This window comes from Metopolophium dirhodum, chromosome 1 (assembly GCF_019925205.1).
Source record: "Metopolophium dirhodum isolate CAU chromosome 1, ASM1992520v1, whole genome shotgun sequence".
NCBI classification, from domain to species: domain Eukaryota; kingdom Metazoa; phylum Arthropoda; class Insecta; order Hemiptera; family Aphididae; genus Metopolophium; species Metopolophium dirhodum.
The window spans coordinates 61796191-61816505 of NC_083560.1; the positions used below are offsets into that span (position 1 = coordinate 61796191).

The following is a 20315-nucleotide window of genomic DNA, read 5'->3' on the forward strand; positions in this document are numbered from 1 at the left end:
CCCCTCGCCCGATGTGCACCAAACCATTATTAAGCAACATTATATATATTATTTATTGTATACGAATGGGCATTAAAATGTACCTACTGGATATTGCTCAAAAGAAAAATGCAAGTGTCTTTATACACTCTGAAATTACGACAAAACGCATAAAAAAATAAATACCTACGACTTGCATGTTTGATTCTTTGATTATTCGATTTTAATTCGTATTTACTATTTTCATTATAATATTATAATAATAGGGCCCTTATTATTCTAAAAAAAAGGCGAATAATTCGACGCCGGCCAACGTCCATTAATTATTAGGTAGGTACCTACTCCACCTTAACGCAATCGACCTACACCTCACTCGGCAACGGCACTCGAATATTACAACATAATTTTATTAAAAAAAAAATAAATAAATAATGACTTTTTATCGTGGAGAAGCCGCACGCGTTTAGGTGTACACATCGATTTAAAGAGAAAAAGTAAACAATTAATGACCTCTATCCAACGATATTCAATGCAAGTATATATATTATATAATATATATCATATAGTAAATCTTCCTTACACGCGCTCGTGTACAGGCTACCATATATTTTTATAAACGTTGCCTTGGATTTGGGTTAACGTTATATATTGATATCATTAATATAATTCCGACAGAAAAACCAACACGTATGAACATTAAATATATATACATATAATATGTATGGTTATAAAATATATTATGGAAATAATTTAATAAAACACGTATATAATGTACCTACACGCGAGGGGGAGCTGCCGGTCCAGAACGATTCGTTTCAATTTCAACTCGAATCGTTTAAATATTTTAATGTCCACTGAAAAATACTGATCTGTCTTACGCGACTAGTGCAAAACGAAATAAATTGCGCACTTGCAACGCATTATGGATTCGTGAATTATGGAAAATTCCTCCAGCAAATAACGGCGTGCCCTGCACCACCTCCCACACACGCACACACACACACACACACACGGTGTACAAGTACACCTATATATACACGTTATATTATTATATATATATATTATATATACCTACACGTGTGATTTAGCCGAATCGCCCGACGTTTAAAAGCGTACCTATACGTACGTGCGTCCACGGCATTATAGTGCATTATTACATTTTGTTATGTGTCCGATTAACGGCGGGCGATGCGAAGCGGGGGCGGAAAAAAAAGTAAGTACATTGAAATAAAACGTTTCGGCTTTCTGTCCAGCTGGAGCGTATTGTACAGTCGTGTGTATATATAATACACATAATATAAAGGTACACATAATTTATATATATATAATATATAGGTAACTCCCGATGCGCATTTGGGAGCATCCTCTGCTCGCTCATGACACGGATAATCATTTATCGATCTTCGATATATTTATCATTGTCACGTTTTTCGCGTTCCTCCTCCGTCTCCCATGACCTCTTCTTAATCGTTTCGCCCTACGGGATGTTTTGAACGTGAGCACAATAAATGCGCTCGGGTCTTTCGGGCACCCGCGGATGTACACGGTCCATGCACACAGAATATAATGTCTAAGGTAGGTATATACTTATGATAATCCGGATTTCTTTCGTTCTCTCTTACGAGGGGTTATTTTATATTTTTCACTACAAAAATTAAGTTTACGACTATATGAAATATATATGTCGCGGGTCCGCGAAGGATCGTATACGTACATGTATCTTAATACGAGACCACCCACTATTATATTACAGCATCACACTGACCACGAATAATCTGTACGTTATATTATATTATGGACGACAACAATAACGACGTAAACCTGTAGTGATTTCATTATTATTATTTTTTTTTTCATTGTAGCTTTAACGCAGTTATTAAATATATTAATGTGATGTGCTTGTCGATTATTGGAAATCATTGTCAGACATTTTGTAAACAACAATATTACGTTTCTAAACGCATACTTAGGATAACCTATACCACAGTTGCAAGTTTAAACGTTATTTAGTTAAGTCCAACCAATTACAAACTGCTACAATGTTTGTATTACTGTGTGGGGTACCTACTCTATCAATAATGTTTGAAATGCTTTGAACATAAATTATTTCATAACGAGAATTTGATTTTCCTATGATAATTTCAGATGAGATTCTACCATTAATTTAGAGATAATTCTAACAAACTAACAACGTTTATCGATAAATACTTAATTAGGTATTTAAATAATAGTAAAGATGAATAATTTCTATACAATACATTCTCAATGTTGAGTTATTAATATTAAAAGTTAAAAAAAAAACCAAATATTATTAATTTGAAAAATAAATTTTTAGGTATATTTATAAAACAATAAGATTATTATCGTTATTTATTTAAAAAAATACTATAATTATAAAAATACTACCCCAATTTCATATCTGCGTAGACGGCATTGATGGAAAACACATAACATGATAAGTTAAACCATGTACGAGTGCTTCTCAATATTTTAACTTAAATATTATTCTCTGTAGTTTTATTAGCGACAGTTTAATGCAGTCTATATCAGTTTTATTTATATTAATGTAGTTCATTTAGGAAAAACTCTGATTCTACAATCTTTAAAAACTCATCTTTATGGAATAAACAACAAAATAATTCACTAAGTACCTAAATATTCCGAATACAAATTTAATACCTGGTATTGAGTTACTGATAGCATATCCATATTTTGTAGGAGACAAAGTCTTTGGATTGTCAACAAATATATCACTGCTATATGCAGACAAATGCTCAATAACATAATATGATCATATAAGATTTTAGAATAATTATTCCAAAACATAACGTTAAATTCATTCATCAAATATCGTGTGTAGTACACACTGCGTACTGTTAGAGCGGTTATGTGCAAAATGTCCGTCCGTGAGTTAAAAATAAAACTTCATGAAACTGATCATTATATTAATGTATTATACTATTATGATTATTTTTTATGATTATGATTTTGATTATGATGAGTCTGTACAATTCAACGTCTGTTTAGTTTGAACGCAGAACGAAACAATATAATAAATAATAATCATACTTTTCGTTTCTTTACTTCTTTCACGTTAAACGAATCTGAAAATCATAAATATGACGTGTTTTAAGGACATTATAAGTATTAATTTACAAAAACACGACAACTGGCAAGAATTCGTTCATCCGTATGAGAGCGGGTATTCTATACATTATATAATATAACATAAAAAGCATTGTACAATAATAATTATTATAATAATGATCATAATATGTATTATTATTGTAATTCCGGATGGAGAAACGAGGAGCACCTGGTAATTTTCAATAATTAATGAGCCTATGATATACGTCATAATAGCATGTTAAGATACACTGCCCACACAGCATTTGGGAAATGATAATATTTTGTGAATATTTTTAAGTGCTTTAATAATGAATATTTGACTATTAATATTGTATAAACATTTTCTTCTCATTATAACAAAATATTGTACTATACGATTGCATACAAATGTTGACTTAATATTTTTATAAAGTTTCCGTAAAAATGTTTATTGAAAATATATGATTTGAATGTTTTGTAAATATTTTTTATAAATTATTTTCAAAATATGAACTTCTTGGACAAGGAATATAACTAAAATATTTCCTAATTATTTATTTAACTATTTAAAATATACAACTATATTATTTTCCTGAACATACTTTTACCATAGTTAGGAAATATTTTTATGCTGTGTGGGTGGAAACGTTGAACGTGAATATTCTACTTGAGTCTACTTTTGCATTTTTTTATTATACCTACATAAAATTCTCCCAAAAGACGAGACTGCTATGACTGGCGATTTATGTATATTTGAAATATTTACATTTTAATTTCGATTATACTTTGTACTCTTGAATGGATAAAATCCAAAATGTGGGAAACTTGCTCTCGAGTAGACATTGCGATCGTGGTGAATTAAAATCCTATTTCGAAATCCTTAACTTACACTAGAACTATCGGTACGTCGGAAATGGAATACGACTTAACCACTATTGCTTACGTATATTGCTCGCGTCTTGGACGGAGACTTCTGCAGTTCGCCGCTTCCATCATATTAATTAGGATCGCGTGGATATAATATGTATATATAAATAGGTTATAGACATTTATGTTGGACACGTGAGTACATCACGAGCGTGCACTATTATGATATACAATGCGTATAAGGTATATAATATTATGTATGTACTTGCAGCAGTGTGACAAGACAACGATTTGTTGACGCTTGTATGCGACGTTAAAGAGCCGCCGCCGACGTCAATCGCCGTTTAAGAAATAAACGTTTATAGTAAGTTTATGTAAATGTTTCGCGGGTATTATTAATTCGGCTTTGAAATTAGGTCGGCACGATTCCGACTGCAGCGGCCGCCGTCATGTCCGTATTGCTTCGGTACGATGTCAATACCGCCGCGCCGCCACCGTAAGTCGTCGGGCGTTACGGTTGTCCTCCCCGACCAGTTCCTACCCCTGACCACCCTCCCGCCGTACAGCCGCAACCCCCATCTGCTAACCCCCCCCCTCACCAACGCCTCACCCACACATCACATCGTCGCGAGGCTGTCAATATATTCGGACCGTGCAGAAACACTCGGGGCTCCGGAACCGTTTTCCGCTGGGTACAATCGTCTCACATAATGCGTACCACCCCTTTTCCCCAGACCGTCGTGGTAAATTACCTTCTAAAACGCATATATTATAGTCGAAACCGTGTCGCACCTCTGCACCGCGGCGCTGGGTCAGGGGTAAAGAAATTTTCTTCGCGGTCGTCGTGAGTCGTATACCATTAAAATGTTTATGCAATTGTGAGCCCAGGTAATCATATTAATCTATCTCATAAGAAACGTCGCGTTTAAAAGTCACTATAGGACGACGAAGTTGCAGGGTCGGTTGTATAGAATGAGTGATGACGTATTTCTATGTTCATATCCTTTATTACCCGTTATTATGCTTAAATTATATAATATAATTATTATATAGTACACACAAACCAGTGGCGCCCAACTCATAAAAATAATATTGTGAAACCAAAAGATATTTGATGGACTTGCGGGAAGAAATTCAAATCGTGCTGCAGTGTCGAAATCCAATCACCAATATTACGTTTTAATAAAACAGTCGTATAGGTGCACTAAGCACCCAAAATTAGTATATTATTAAATATAACACAAACTCAAACAATCTGCTATTAACATTTTTATTATTTTACTATAGCGATCGGTCGATATATAAATACAATATGTTGTGAAGTGTGGTGGCACATTGTGCGTCTACGCCGTCACACACACATAATATACGTACATGCATTAGACGTTCAGAGGGCTGTTGTCTCGGGTGGCTGATTTTTTTTAAATTTTCATCGTTCTAATCATATTAATATAAATTTCATTGAATTATTTCCCACGCAATAATATTTTAGCATTTTGTATTTTTTTTTATTTTTTTCGTTGTTGTCCTGATTTTCTTTTCCTGAATTTCTAAATACAGCCCTTCGTACATATGTATATATTATATAATATTATTATGGAAATGTCACATATATGTACATTAACAGAACGCTTAGAGTTTGGTGAAATACGGTGAAACCGTTAAAACTCTTGCGGCCACTTCGAGTATAGTATTAAGTGTATATCTAACTACAATTTCAGAGATTCTCAGATCGTCATAAAAATAATAATAAAATTACGATGTACTCGTACGACAGCGTAATAATCTTTTCAGCCTCTGTCTCTGACGGAGATATAAACCCCTTGTCAGTCTAAGCGACCCAAAGACTAATGATTAGATGATAATATAATTATGCGTACGCGCTCTCGTGTGTCTCATACTCATACTCTCATGTGTCTCATATTCGCTGGGGACTACGAGCGAGATCAACATATAATAATGAATAAATTAATAATGACACGTCCTCGTCCTGTACCTATACTGCTGTCGTAATCGTCGTTACACCATTTAATATTCTTATCGTCCGTATATTATAATATTATACATCGGGTGGTAAAATGCGTCCCCTTTTCTGCATCCCCAGATTCGTCATAAAGGTTTCTGAACGAAGTAATTTCGTCGGTGGATGGTTTATTCATCCGTCATCGCCGCACTGTTGAGTTCATTTTTACAAAAAAATAAAAAGGGGTCGTCGCCGACGGATGAGTAAAAAGTTGCATGGTGTCATCATCATTACCGTGGTAGTCATCGACATCATCAGTCGCTGGACGTTCTGGCGTGAGTTTTATATAACATCATATACTAATGGAGAAAGCCATTATCAAAACACAGTTATATGCTCCTATTGTCAACGCACTCATATACGCGGGCGACTATTACATCTAATATTATATACGAACGTTCGATATACATATATGTGATATATGTATACTGTATGTGTGTACGCGCGCGTTTAAACGCAATTTCGATATTTTAAATGTGTATTATAAATTCAGCTGTCGCCGGTCGAAATCCAATTTAGCACGATGAACGCCGTCATACCGGCACATTGCAGCAGCTCCGAAAAGGTCAGCGCACCGGAAGTACGTACGAGTACAACAAAATCAAAACACGGTGATGGTGACGAAAAAATGAAAAAATAAAATTTAACGATAAAATATAGACGCGCATGTGTATGATAGACTAGTGGCCGACCAGATTTAATTTTGTACGGTGCAATATATTCGCGTTACAGCAAGCATAATAATAATATTAAAACATATTTTAAATTACTGGCTGCAATAGGGCATGGGTACAATATTATATTTATAATATTGTGAATAGTTAAGTCTTAAATAACATTGAGTATAGGATGTATATATTATTATCATGTTCCAATGAATAGCATTAATGATTCGGTGCTACATTGGTTAAGGGATTCACGGGACAGAACGTTGGAAATCTTGACTTCCCACCTCTCCGCCGTACAATGTATATATGTATGCAATGTACGTATACTGTATAGTAAGTAAATAACCACAATAAAACGGCACTACCAGCAATCTATGTTTTACAGCGTTTAACCTTCAAAGTTTAAACAGTCATAACTTTTTTTGTTTTTCATTCGCATTTGTTGTTTCACAGAGAATCGTTACATCAGTAATATCCGAACGGTGCGTACAATTCACTATATTATTATTATGTAGGTACCTATATATATAATAAATATAAACTTTATACGCCATTCGCCCATGCCGAGGTCATTGGTGACCCGTTACACCGTGTACACAATACGCTTTTAAGGGTTTAGCGCGTACGCATACGCAATCCAATCAACGTCCCCAAGAAACTATCCAACACACACACACACACTCACCCAGCCTACGACCATGATGGTTAACTTTTTTCGCGTAAAAGATGACGAGTGATTTTGGAGACACGTCCAGGTTCAACAAAACAAAAAACCACAGTCGCCACATTTGACGAATTCGTTGGCTGTACTATAATTTACACTCGACGACGTTTTTTTTCACACAACGTCACGCGTTTATAGAAAAAAAATCAAAACGATCTATATAATTGAAGATCATTATATAATACGTGACGACAGTCCGTGAATCACAATAAACTGCATAAGTATTATCATATACTATACATAGGTATACTTCAGGGAGACTGTTATTCTGTTCTCGACAATTAATGATTACTGCGTGCCCGTACGTCACAATTATTGTCTGGATTCACTCGGGTTTTGTGGCACGTGCATATTATATAGCCGTGTGAATTTACGGTCTGCAAAATACAATTTTTATTCGGTTTCAAATAAGGATTTCGCGCTCGACACTTGGCGCCGGGCGCCGCGGTTCAACGCCGTACATGCCCCTCGATCGACGGTAAAATCGTTAGCAATAACAAATCGTCGCCGCAAAAGGGAAACATCGACGTAGTTTGCCTGGCTGTTGGATTACATCGTGTGCAGTGACAATAATAATAATAATAATTGTTATTATTATTATACTGGGTATTTATTTTTTACACTGCTGTGGCGTGCTTTTTCTTATACAGAATCAATAGTAGTTTATCGACAATATTTCTAGACATATTATCGACTCTCAGCTCCACAAAGGTTCAAAAAGCTTATTTTAAGGGTTCCGCTATATACGGTATAGTGATGTGTGATTGTGAGTGAGTGTGTTGTGTGTTTAGTGCGTATGTGTTTTATTCTGCTTACAAGCAAATTTTATTCCCATTTACTCGATTAAAAAATATCCTCTGTCCAATAGAATGTTTGTAAGAGACATTCTACGATATACGCAGTCACTCAAAATGCGGAAGCACGTGAATGTAAGACGAGTGTGTACGTTCACATTTTTATTTTTTTGATAAATTATATTTTATATGTTCATTAAATAATATTATAGACTCTGCTATAGAGGTATATGATTTTCTATTCGACTTAAAAAGACCTTTCGGGAAATCCATCGTGACAAAACTTAAAGAAAAAATTCTTTTTTTTACTTAATGAAGCATTTGGAACGTCGGTAGAAATTTTTTTTCTTTATAACTACGTGCATTCATATTATTATGAAATATGAATAACAGTATATATTAAGGCTTGAGAGTATTTCATTATTTTTGAATCACTTCGAGATCATGTGCTCACCACGAGGTAAAGTTCTTTGCTATGATACATATATATTATATTATACACACCTCATGATATGGTTGACATAATAATATTCCACATGAGTATAATGTACATAATACATAACACATAATATTATCATACATCACAACCGGTTTTCTATCGATATGAATGACCTGTTCCTAAAACGACTACCTATTATAAAAATAATGTCGAAATGTTCGTTTTCTGCATAATCCGCGTGCAATAAGTCTACATCTCGTGTTTTGTATTGTTTTTTTTTTTTTTTTATCATTACATTGAGCCCATAAAGAATAGTTAAACAGTAGTAAAAAAGTTATTATTTTTTTTGTTATTAATAGAAAAGAAAAATATGTTTTTCCTTCTTTATTTTTTTACTGTTGTTGATAATTACCAAAGCCTCTGAACGACTGGTATGTACATGTCTCGTGTCTTGCGTTTCTTGAAAGCTTTTTCCCTCAAGGGAAAACTAGTAGACATTTAAATTGAAAATTTGAAAACTGAAAATTCGCAATATTCCTATATTAATATAAACGATACGTCGGCGTTTTTGATTTGTTAACACATTTCGCATTATTGTAACTTAGACTTTTCTCGTTATAGAAGAACATGGCATTATTAAAATTCTAAAACTTTTTTTTTTTTTTTATTATTATTTTTATTCGTTTAATTTTTCAATTTATTTCAATGTTATTGTTATCGTTTTTTGTTGTCGTATTTGTTATTGTAGCTAGGTAAACGTTAATAGTTCTATAATACGTGTATAATACTATGTAGGTCTAAAGTAAAATAAAATAAAATCATTTTGTACTTTAATCAAATGATTGTACCTCGACAAGCGACACAGGTAACTTAAGGATTATTTTTATACCATTAACATATCGAACGGTTCGTTTCGTTTCCTTTGGAGTATACAGAAAAAAAGTCGTTTCCATTGAGAGTTGAAACACGCTGTGACTTGAATGGTATTATTGTTCCTCGGTACGATGGTTTCGTTGTTTTCATCCCTTCGTCAATGTCTTTCGATCGACAATTATTTTATCGCGGTTGGCTGGAATTTCGTTGATATTATTTTCATACGTATTAAATATGCAGGCGTGTTACGCCACAGAGTTGACAAATCACAATTAGAAGTTTTGCGATACATTATCTGTGACTACTGCATATTAATTAAATTTCAAGTGTATAATAATATATTATACACGATAATACAATACCACAAAGGTGATATATAGACACAAGTACGATTTAACCGACAGAACGTCTGGGAAACTTTATATTAACTTTAATGTCTGAAAAAAGTTTATTTTTCTTTAATTCAGTTGTGCTCAGTGTTTGATTTTATATTATGACCGGGAGTTTGGTAAATATAATCTCGAAGAAAGTTTATTGTTGTTTTTGCGTAGTGTTGCCACTGCAGAAGTCGGTATATTAAATATAGGTAGGTTAGGCCTATATATATATATGTATATATGTATATAAGCTAACACCGAGAGCCGGATTAATATATATTTTAGTTGTTCAACTACAGATTCCTGAAACTCTGGCCTCAATCTACGTATAATAATAATATTATATTATATCATAATACATGTACAGTTCAACCCCACACACACACAGACATGATACCTGAGTATAATACAAAGCAGTTTGCGTTCGTATATTATACGTTTTATAGTTTTTAAACGACCGCATTACAATTTATTTTATTTCTCGGTTTAATCGCGTATTCGTGTTTAAGTATTTTAATCGAACACCGTAGTTTGTCGGCGAAAACGTTTCGACGTTATTTTCATGTTTCCTACCTACCTATATTTATAATAATAATAACAATATAATATGCGTACTATATCAGTATAAAATGCATGATAGACAACACGTTTACGACGACCGCGATATTATTATTATTATTTTTATTATTATTATTATTATTATCATTATTACATATTATTTAAGTACCTATAACACTGCACAACATAATATTAATATCTTAATGTTATTGTTCAGCCGTATATAAACGCTGGGACGCATGTCGTGCGATTGAGCAATTATTAATCGGTGCTCGTATTATAATAATAATAATAATAATGATATTAAATAGATCGGATAGAGGTTGTGTTTTATTTCAGACGTCGTTCGATGGCGGTGGCCGCGTGCGATCGTGAAAATCATTGCACCGATGGGAAAATTCATTCTTTTGGTCGGTCCGGTCGGCTGTTATTACGTTATTATTTTTGCGGTATAATTAACTCGTCAGAGCACCGCACCGAACACGCCTATTCTTCCTCTTGTCCGATGCTCTATGATAGTATTATATTATATATTTATAGTTTATACCCATATACCGACGCCTTATGTACTCAATATATATATAATACTTCTACCCGATATTGCAATAATACATATATGTATACATATAATGTAGCGCATATTATATTATGATACCGTGTGATAAATACCGACCTATATATACGTATTGTAATATGATGTAATAAGATCAGATTGTTGATGCTCTAAAAAAAAAATCAGCAAAAAAAAACATTAATCAAAATCTAAGGACCACCGCAGAACGCCGTTAAAATTAAATGAAAAATAATGAACTAAGCAAAGTGTTCAAAATAAAATTATAAATTCACACTAACACGCATTAGTATTATATTATGATACTATAAATGTAAACGTGATTGGCCGTAGTTAATAGAGATTATATGTCTAATCATAGGCGCGTATCTGTGGGTTGTGAGTTCGTGCACCTGCACGTTTTTTAATTGAAGGCCGTACAATATATATTATATTATACATTTTGCTGTACCGTAGTGCCTAAAGATTTTTTCACTAAAGGTCTACGGTCGTTAGTCTTTTTGTACATTTTTTTTTCACATTTTCTTCACAAGAGTTGTGACTCATGACTGCCAACCATCGGCCAGCTGATAAGTCAATGCCTAGAGGTTTTCATTGTTCATTTAAATTAATTTATGTTAATTTTGAACAATTATAGAACACATTGAAGTACCGGTTGTACCATCTTGGGTAATGGACAAAAGATGCTTGTGATGAAATAATTGTGTACAATTATGTAGGAAACGAACATATTATAGATACTTTCTAGAAAATTTAAAATCTTGCAGCTATACAAGATCAAAATATGGTTAGATATAAAAATAGTTTAGTTGATGGTAATATTTAACGGAATATTACTTATAGGTTATGCGTGAAATAAAGTACTCATTATAATACCTTTTTTGTCATTTTCATTTATTGGTGACGTTATATTTTATATTAATTTTAATGTACCTATAATTAGATCGTATGTACACCCATGTGCATAGTATGTACATATAGGGAAATTTGTATTTGCTCTTGAATTGATGCAAAATAAGACCAAACACAAAAATAAAGTAAAATGTTATAATTCAATTTTTATTCATTATATTAAACTAATTAATAATTGTTGACTAAATAAGAACACCACATAAATGTAATAGAAAAAAAATCAATAGCCTTCAAAATATGATTCCAATTACAAATTTGTACGGTATACATGCGTTCAAAATATTACGTAGGATTATTATAATTTATGAGTGGGCAGATGATTGCATCGGGAGAGGAGGTGTAAGGCGGAAATCTATAACAAATCACATTTATAATATTATAATATTTACATCCATAATATTACATAAGTATTATGTAGGTACACATAATAATATTATAATTAAAAGTAAATTTAGGACGGATAACGACCCCGGTTGTGTCATACATGCGATTCGACCATGATGCGATGACATGCAGATTTTCGGTCGGTTCTTGTCATCATCTGCAAGGTGTCGGGTCCGGACCACTATAAATACATATTTTAATGGATTATATTATCGTAGTACGTATAATATATGATTACAATAAAATATTATACTTTAGCCATGTAAAATAATATATTTTACACGTGTAGATCGCGGCTGGACCCCCTGTGCCGACTCTCGAAGTTGACGTGAATAGAGAAAAAAAAATTTTTTTAGCAAACAAAATTTGTGTAGGTTATGAGAATTACTGGCGGACATTATTGCGTTATATAGATGCGAATATAGGTCCGGATTTGCACAGTGTATACATACATGATAATATAATGGGCACACGTCTACGTGAAACACGAATATCGTGTAATAAAATAACGACATACGCGGGTATAATAAATATAAATAATAATGATAATAAATAATAATACACACACATAATATATATATATATATACTTACGTTAACGCGGTAAACGTCTTGGTGCAGGTTTGATAGGGATTCTACACGGCCACTATTAGCGCAGGTTTATCGGGTGCTTTAATTTATGGAGCAAAAATGTTCAACCGGAGCTTTTATTTTATAATCGTGAATCTTACTGCTCGGCTATATTATACTGCTTAGTGGTTGTCATAATTTATATATATATATATTTACAACATAACCGTAATTTATAAAAAAAATACATTTTGCGCATTCGCATAATATCAATATCAATATTTTATAATCATTTTGTGCGAACATCAGTTAATTAATATTGAAAAAAATGTCTCCGGACAGTTCACTTTTGTCTTCCGATCTGATGGCCGCACCTTTGTGATTTCTTGGGTAAAAGTAGTACAACTATTATACAGTTTACTGACAGATTATATTATATTGATTTACTTATGACAACATCAAAAATTATAATAATATTCATGAGGGGCTGAGGGCGAATACCAATATCGTAACATCGGATTATTCATGTATTGCGTTTTCATGGCCTTGGATATGAGGAATATTTCTAAATTGTATTTATGATAGTGGTGAGTATTTACAGTAGTGTGCCTATCTAAAGCGCCGTGTGATTATTCATTATTATTACTGAACTAATGTATTTACATTATAATAATGTAAACAAAAACACCTATAGATGCTTATAATTTATAAGATTAAAGAACGCAATTTTCCAACTGTGAAAATTTGGGAAAATGTCTGGGTCGGATAAATTAAATTCGTATTATTCACCACGTTTTATTATAAAAGATTATACTGAAGCTTATTTAAAAATTAAATAAATAAAACCTAATTTTAACACCCAAACCAGATAGTCACGTTTTTGTCCTCTGGCCTCTGGTCGTAGTAAGTATATATTATTCATAATGTAATTGTTATTGTAAATGTAAAGTAAGCTGACACACTTTAACGCATTCAAACTTTATTTTAGACTTAATATCCATTAAAATGGGTAATTTTTAAAGTTTTTTTTTTTTAATTTAACTGTTTTTTTTTTTTACGGCCGTGAGCAAGTTTAGTACCTAACTAGTGTTTTTATTATACAACAATATTCTTATCTTCGTAAAACCTAATGTATACAAATCCAGTGAGTTAATAATTCATTACCAGACGAACAACTCAATATTTGAACGTTCTCAACACGTACCTACCATATTATGCGCACCGAACATGAAATTCGTTTTAGTCCATTTTTTTACACTTTTGAAGTCTAGACCGCGTGAAACCGTCAAACGATTCGAGGGATTACGTCTTACGAAGTTGGCCCACTTACCCCCTGTAGGTATTATAACTCTTTCTTTTTATCTTCAGTAAAATTTGGCGAATTGTTCGCGAAAATGTATTGGTCCATTTTTAAAATTTGCGGATTGGCCGTTTGCGAATAGTGAACAAGTATAAATAGGTGAGCCGACATTACGTTGCCCGTCCCAGTCTTCTAAGCCTTTGGATTTTTCACCAAGATAGTTTTCGTTTCACGGTCATGGTCGTTGCAGGCCTAACAAAGAATAAACACCATCACCAAATAAAAATAAGTGTACCCGTCGTGGCGGCAACCGTGTATGAAAATACGCGTTGTTGTATAGAGTGGTTTAGGTCTGCAGGTTGCCTCCACAGGTGTATTTGCGTTCGGTCTTATCTGATTTCGGAAATCATGTTATTAAATATTATTGATGCGTTGTGTAGAAATTTATAATATTTACGACGTCAAACTCCGATTTTTTTCTTAAAAAATAATATTTATGTATAGGTACCTACGCTGCACGGCATTAACCACGCAACAAAAACAATTATACCTAATAATAATAATAATATTACTATCATCATCGTAGGTAGGTAGTCGCGTCAATCGTCATCCGCCGCCAAACGATCGTTATCTGATCTCGATTTATTTTTCCTCCCTCTGTTTCGTCGTTTCGACGGTGGCGGTGGCGGCACTGTGCAGGTGCACACCTACGCAATATACATTTATTACACGTATATATTATGTACTCGACGAATATATAGACTCAGGAAAAGGGTAGTAGGTACCTATTTATGTGTCTCGCGGTAGGACCCGAAGACGACTTTCGTTTGCCGGCAATAAATACCACCCCCGACTGCGTGTATATATAAATACGTTGTATATACTCACCAACGCACGGCGGCGAATAATGGCATAATGTGTGCTGACAAAAAAAAATAATAATAATAATAATAATAAATAATAATACCTTACGATAATTACAGTAGAATTATTGTTATATTTTAGGGTACCTGTGATGCGCTCGGGACGTATCTGCAGTGAGAGACGGTGACGAAGAGACGGACACGGTGGCGCCTAAAACGACTCGCAGACGGCGGACGGCCCTCGTCGTACACGCGATTTTTATCGTGCATATTATAATATATTGTAATGGAGAATCGTTCGACCAGGAGACGAATCGCTCGGCATGGCAGTAGACCGTTTTATTTTATTATTATTTTTTAGACCTATAAAATCCGATCGCTTACAATCCCGTTGACGGTGGGTACATCTATATATTATATACGTGTACGTACACACTGTGCTTATACATGTACATATATATTATTATTATGTTAAACATTGCTCCATAGCCTATAATAATATAATCATTATGCAAATCGATCGAATGGGTATCAAAATGTCTTCTCGTGTGTCCTACATCCAGACGTTTAATAGTGTGTTCTTTTTCATTAAATGCGAAGTATATGTTCTATCAGTATAATTTTGGTCTTTGAAGTAAAATATATTAAATCGAAAATGTCGTTGGTAACGTTTTTTTTTTTTTTTAAAAAGCCATTTCACTAGTTAGGTTCTCAGTAAATATTAATTTGAATTGATAAAAAAAATTCATTTTTCAATTTAAACTAATTGGCATTATAAAAACTTAGTTTTTACCAAGAACATCGTGGGTGGATTGACCTACAGTAAAACCGAGTTTTTTCCCAGTGGGCCTTCTCAGTATTTGGGAATTTTAGCTTATTTTCATCGTTTGACGGAACAGTGCCTTGATGGTAGAACGCATGAACACATAGGAGTATGGATCAAAGTAACTACAAAACCTACACGGCTACACGAGCATATAATATGATCATAATGTATTAATATTATACGATATAAATTAAGAAAGTGATTTAATTCAGTTTATTAATATTTAAGGGAATACTTGTGTAATTTGCATCAATAACAAAAACTTTTCTGGGGGCGAGGTGGCCGAGCGGTCTAACGCGACGGATTCGGCACAGCCGGTCCGAGTTCGATCCTCGACCACCGGGTGGCATTTTTCTCCGTGCAAGTCACAGAGAACAAGTGCCGCCATCCCCCCCCCCGGGGCACGGCAGAAACCTACGAGTGCCCCATTAGAAATTCTGCCAAAACACAAAACACACGTGTACCAACCTACCCAATATAAAAAAACCTACAGTGCCCTCCCCCACACCCAATGGCCTATGTTGCCGCGGGTTACCCAAAAAAAAAAAAAAAACCTTTCTAAGTTTGTAATTTGTACTACATAAAACTAGATAAAAGTATATTATGCCGCATTATGTATATTCCGTCCGGAACAAGAACGTACCCCGTCGCGCAGGCGGTGACCTGTTCCCAACCTGCAACCTTGTCATAGTTATAAACATATAGTTATAGTCATAGGCCCGATCTGCGCGCGGTGAACCTGTTTTGGTCTGCTGCCAGGGTACGACCTTATTCCGGAAGGAGTATAATCTGCACAATCTTGTACCTATAAAAGTTTTAATTTGTGCTAATCTAAAATAATTCATAATAGTTGTTTTTTAACTTATTCATAAGTATTTAATTCATCAATCAAGTTAATTTTAATAAATATATTTCAGTAAAATATTAAATTGTACATAAGGTTAAACAAAAAATGTAAGCTTAATTGTAATTGTATGTATCTAACCTCACTATTACGTACTAAAATCGATTAGTCGAAAACTGGTTTTGCGTAAAAATAAACGCTTTTACTTATTTAGTTTTACTCGATGTTTTAGAAAAGCAAAGGAAATCCTCAATCTTGAACCAACTATAATCAATTTGCTACCAGAATCCAACCTCAAAGTTGAAAATCTATCATTTTTTTGACTTGTCTAGTACTTTCACGCAAAAAAACACATAATAGTAAAATCAATACAATCATCACTCTACTTAGAATTTTAAGTATGGAAAAATAGGAAATTATTAAAACAACTGGTTTTGAAAAAAAAACCGATTTTCTTATTTTTATTAGAATTACAAAAATGAATAACCATAAATTATTTGAAATTTTGAAATTTGAAAATCGAATTTTTCGGCTTTATTCGTGTATGGGCCCTTATTAAAATTTTCTGGTAGTCCAAAAATGGCCTATCCACCCCTGAAACTAATATAGCTAATGTACCTAATTTATTTTAAATTAAATAAATAAACAAATTTTACTAATATTAATAACATATTATGTATAAATTTAAATATCAACATTTGGTATATTCTTGTGTATATACATTTGTAATGAAAATAAATATCCACCTAACTGACTGGTATTGTCAAGTGTCAACAGTCATTGGTGATTGCAGTCAGCATTATCAACTATCATGAAGTCTTAATAGATATATTACTCTATTAACATAATATATGCACTAGTTATAATACAAAAAAAATAAATATTGATCCAACTTAAATCCAGTAGCAACAATAAAAAAAACAAAAAAGCAATTAATTAATTTAATTCATAGTCCTGATCAGTAAAGATGTGCAGATTATATAGCAATGAATTCGACCACATTAAACAAAACAAATACACTTATATAATTTCCACAGTGTTTGATATTTCACTGAAACCGTAACTATGAGTTTTCAAAATATTTATCTTAGTGTTCCAAACCTTTTTTTCTTAAGTTCAAGCAATAGGATGAGCATATGAGATACGAAATCAAACTAGATAGAGCAAAATAAATTACGGTTCAGGTGAGAATATATAAAACGCTCGAAGCATTATACTTTTTTTAAAATTATTTTAATATTTATACTCATCATTGGCACAAATAGGGGGGGGGGGCTTAGGGGGACTTAATCCTTCCAAATGTAGGTCAAGTCCCCCCAGTTAAAAATCTAGTAATAAGTACTAATTTATATATTCTGTGGTACTAAGCAAAATGGCCTATAGGGAGGGGGGCTTGAGTCCCCCCCAAAAAATTTAGTCAATTTGCGCCTATGATACTTATTATTAGTAGATACCACTGTACCAGCAAGATAACAATAAAGGTAGACTTTTAAAATTACATAGGTAGGTTATTGTATTAAAAAACGAATTTAATGATAATTTTTTTTTTGATTTAAATTTCATTTAGGTAATTACTTATATGCTTAAACGTATCATTTATTGTGAAAAATCATTTGCTTTAATTTAAATTTTATATTTTTAAACATTCATTTTTATTTTACGGATTTGAGTGTATAGTGGATTATTAAAATTTTTCGTGTAGATTTTGCTACTAAAATTCAAGCAATACCTATATATACATTTAATGATACAAGTTCAGTCGAATTTGATATGAATTGGTATTGCGTGTAATATTTTACTGTAGGTGCTATACATAATAATAAAATATGTTTTCACGTAGGTATACATAATACTAATATTGTACCGACTATTATTATATCACAAAAAAGTATTTAATCATAAATACCAAATGTATGATCTGTAGCATACTAGCATAGTTTAAATGAGTTATCTCGTGGATAATAATACAATATTAATCATTATAATCGTAAATACATAATAATGCAAACTATCTGTTGTGTAAAACGTTTACGCCATCATAATAAATGATTTAAAAACAAATTCAACGAACGTATCTGAACAACAATAACATGTCAGTATGATTTAACGTCAAGCCAATAACGAAAGTTTATCGCAATTTTTTGACAATTTGTCTGCCTGCCGGAAACAGCATATAATTCTCGTTTCGTTTTCTGAAAAATAAATTCTTTTGATGATTTCTTTTTACTATTCACTTACAAAAATATTGAATGATTTTTAATTATGTGGACTTCAATATGGTAGAAAGAAATTCAAACTAAAAATTCGGTATTATTACGATTGTCATACGTATCTTTAAATCGTTGTTTATATTCATGGAAAATCATACATTTTTCGAATTTGTTTCTATTTTTTCCGAAAAGACATTTCAACATTAGATATGGTACAAAAAAATGTATAAACTCTGGTTAAAAGTTAATACTTAACATTATATTACATGAGTGGACAAATAAAATACAAATTAAAAATAAGTCTTATTAACATATAATAATAATTATTATTATTATAATATAAGCGTGGGTAAAAATTCAATTTTTGGTAATTATTTCCATACACAAATCAATTACAAACTGACATAGGTGGTACAATATGTTTATTGAAGTTTAATAACGTACAACGTTTGCCTTATGGCTTATAATGTAATAATATGTAAAAATTACATAAAAAAGATATTATACCTATCTTAAATATTATGTAAAAAAAAAAATAAGAAAAATTCATTACAAGAACGGAACAAATGTGTTATTGTACAGCACTAAGAGTATAAATTATGGAAAATCCATTAAAATCCTATCTCTAATAACAAATTATTGTAACGCACGCCACGTGGCTTTCTCCGCAGCGGACTCCGCGGGGAACGATCCGCTCGAAAACGGACTTCCCATATTTTTGCACAATATAACAATGATATAATTTATAAATTTTATATTATTCTACGTATAATTATACGGTGCGGGATCGGGAGCTACCGCCGCAGAGATGTTCGTGCATAGATATAATATTATAACGACATACCTCAAAAACAATAATAATAATAATAATGCGCACAACTCGGAGGCCGCAGCGGAGACTGTTTATAATAATATAATATAATATCGTCGCCGCCGCCGTATATAAAACCGCGCGAGAGATTCGCATCTGCAGCAGGCGCGCCGCGGCCGTCGTGCAGGACGAGACAAAAGTCGCGGCGGAAATACCTAATGTAGGTACAACAGATAGCGAATAATAGGTATATAATGCGTAATATTTTACTCGCATTGTGTTTACGGCCTCCGCCGCGGCGTTGACAATTATTATTATTTTCGCGCGATACGCGTATTTATATCGGATGAGACAGTGAGAGGGAGTGAGAGAGAGACAGAGAGAGACAGACAGAGATTAGGTCGGAAAACTGCGCGTCGTCGAAGTATTATTACTATCGTCGTCATCATCATCATCATCATCACCATCGTGAGCAGCAGCAGCAGCAGCAACAGCAGTGGAGCAACATCATCGTCATCATCGTCATCATCATTATCATCATCATCATCATCATCACCGAGAGCGTTTTCGTCTGGCGGGGGTCGGAAAAAAGTGGTAGGAGCAGAGGGCGCGGTG

General features: G+C 33.1%; 1 long non-coding RNA gene across 1 annotated transcript; it reads right to left on the minus strand.

The window, feature by feature from the left end:
- Positions 1-12448: 12448 nt before the first annotated feature.
- Positions 12449-15262, minus strand: LOC132933778 (uncharacterized). The gene is made up of 3 exons (XR_009662948.1): positions 15157-15262; positions 15035-15068; positions 12449-12458 (listed from the first exon to the last, which is right to left on the minus strand). It is a non-coding gene; the product is annotated as an uncharacterized LOC132933778 (long non-coding RNA).
- Positions 15263-20315: the final 5053 nt, after the last annotated feature.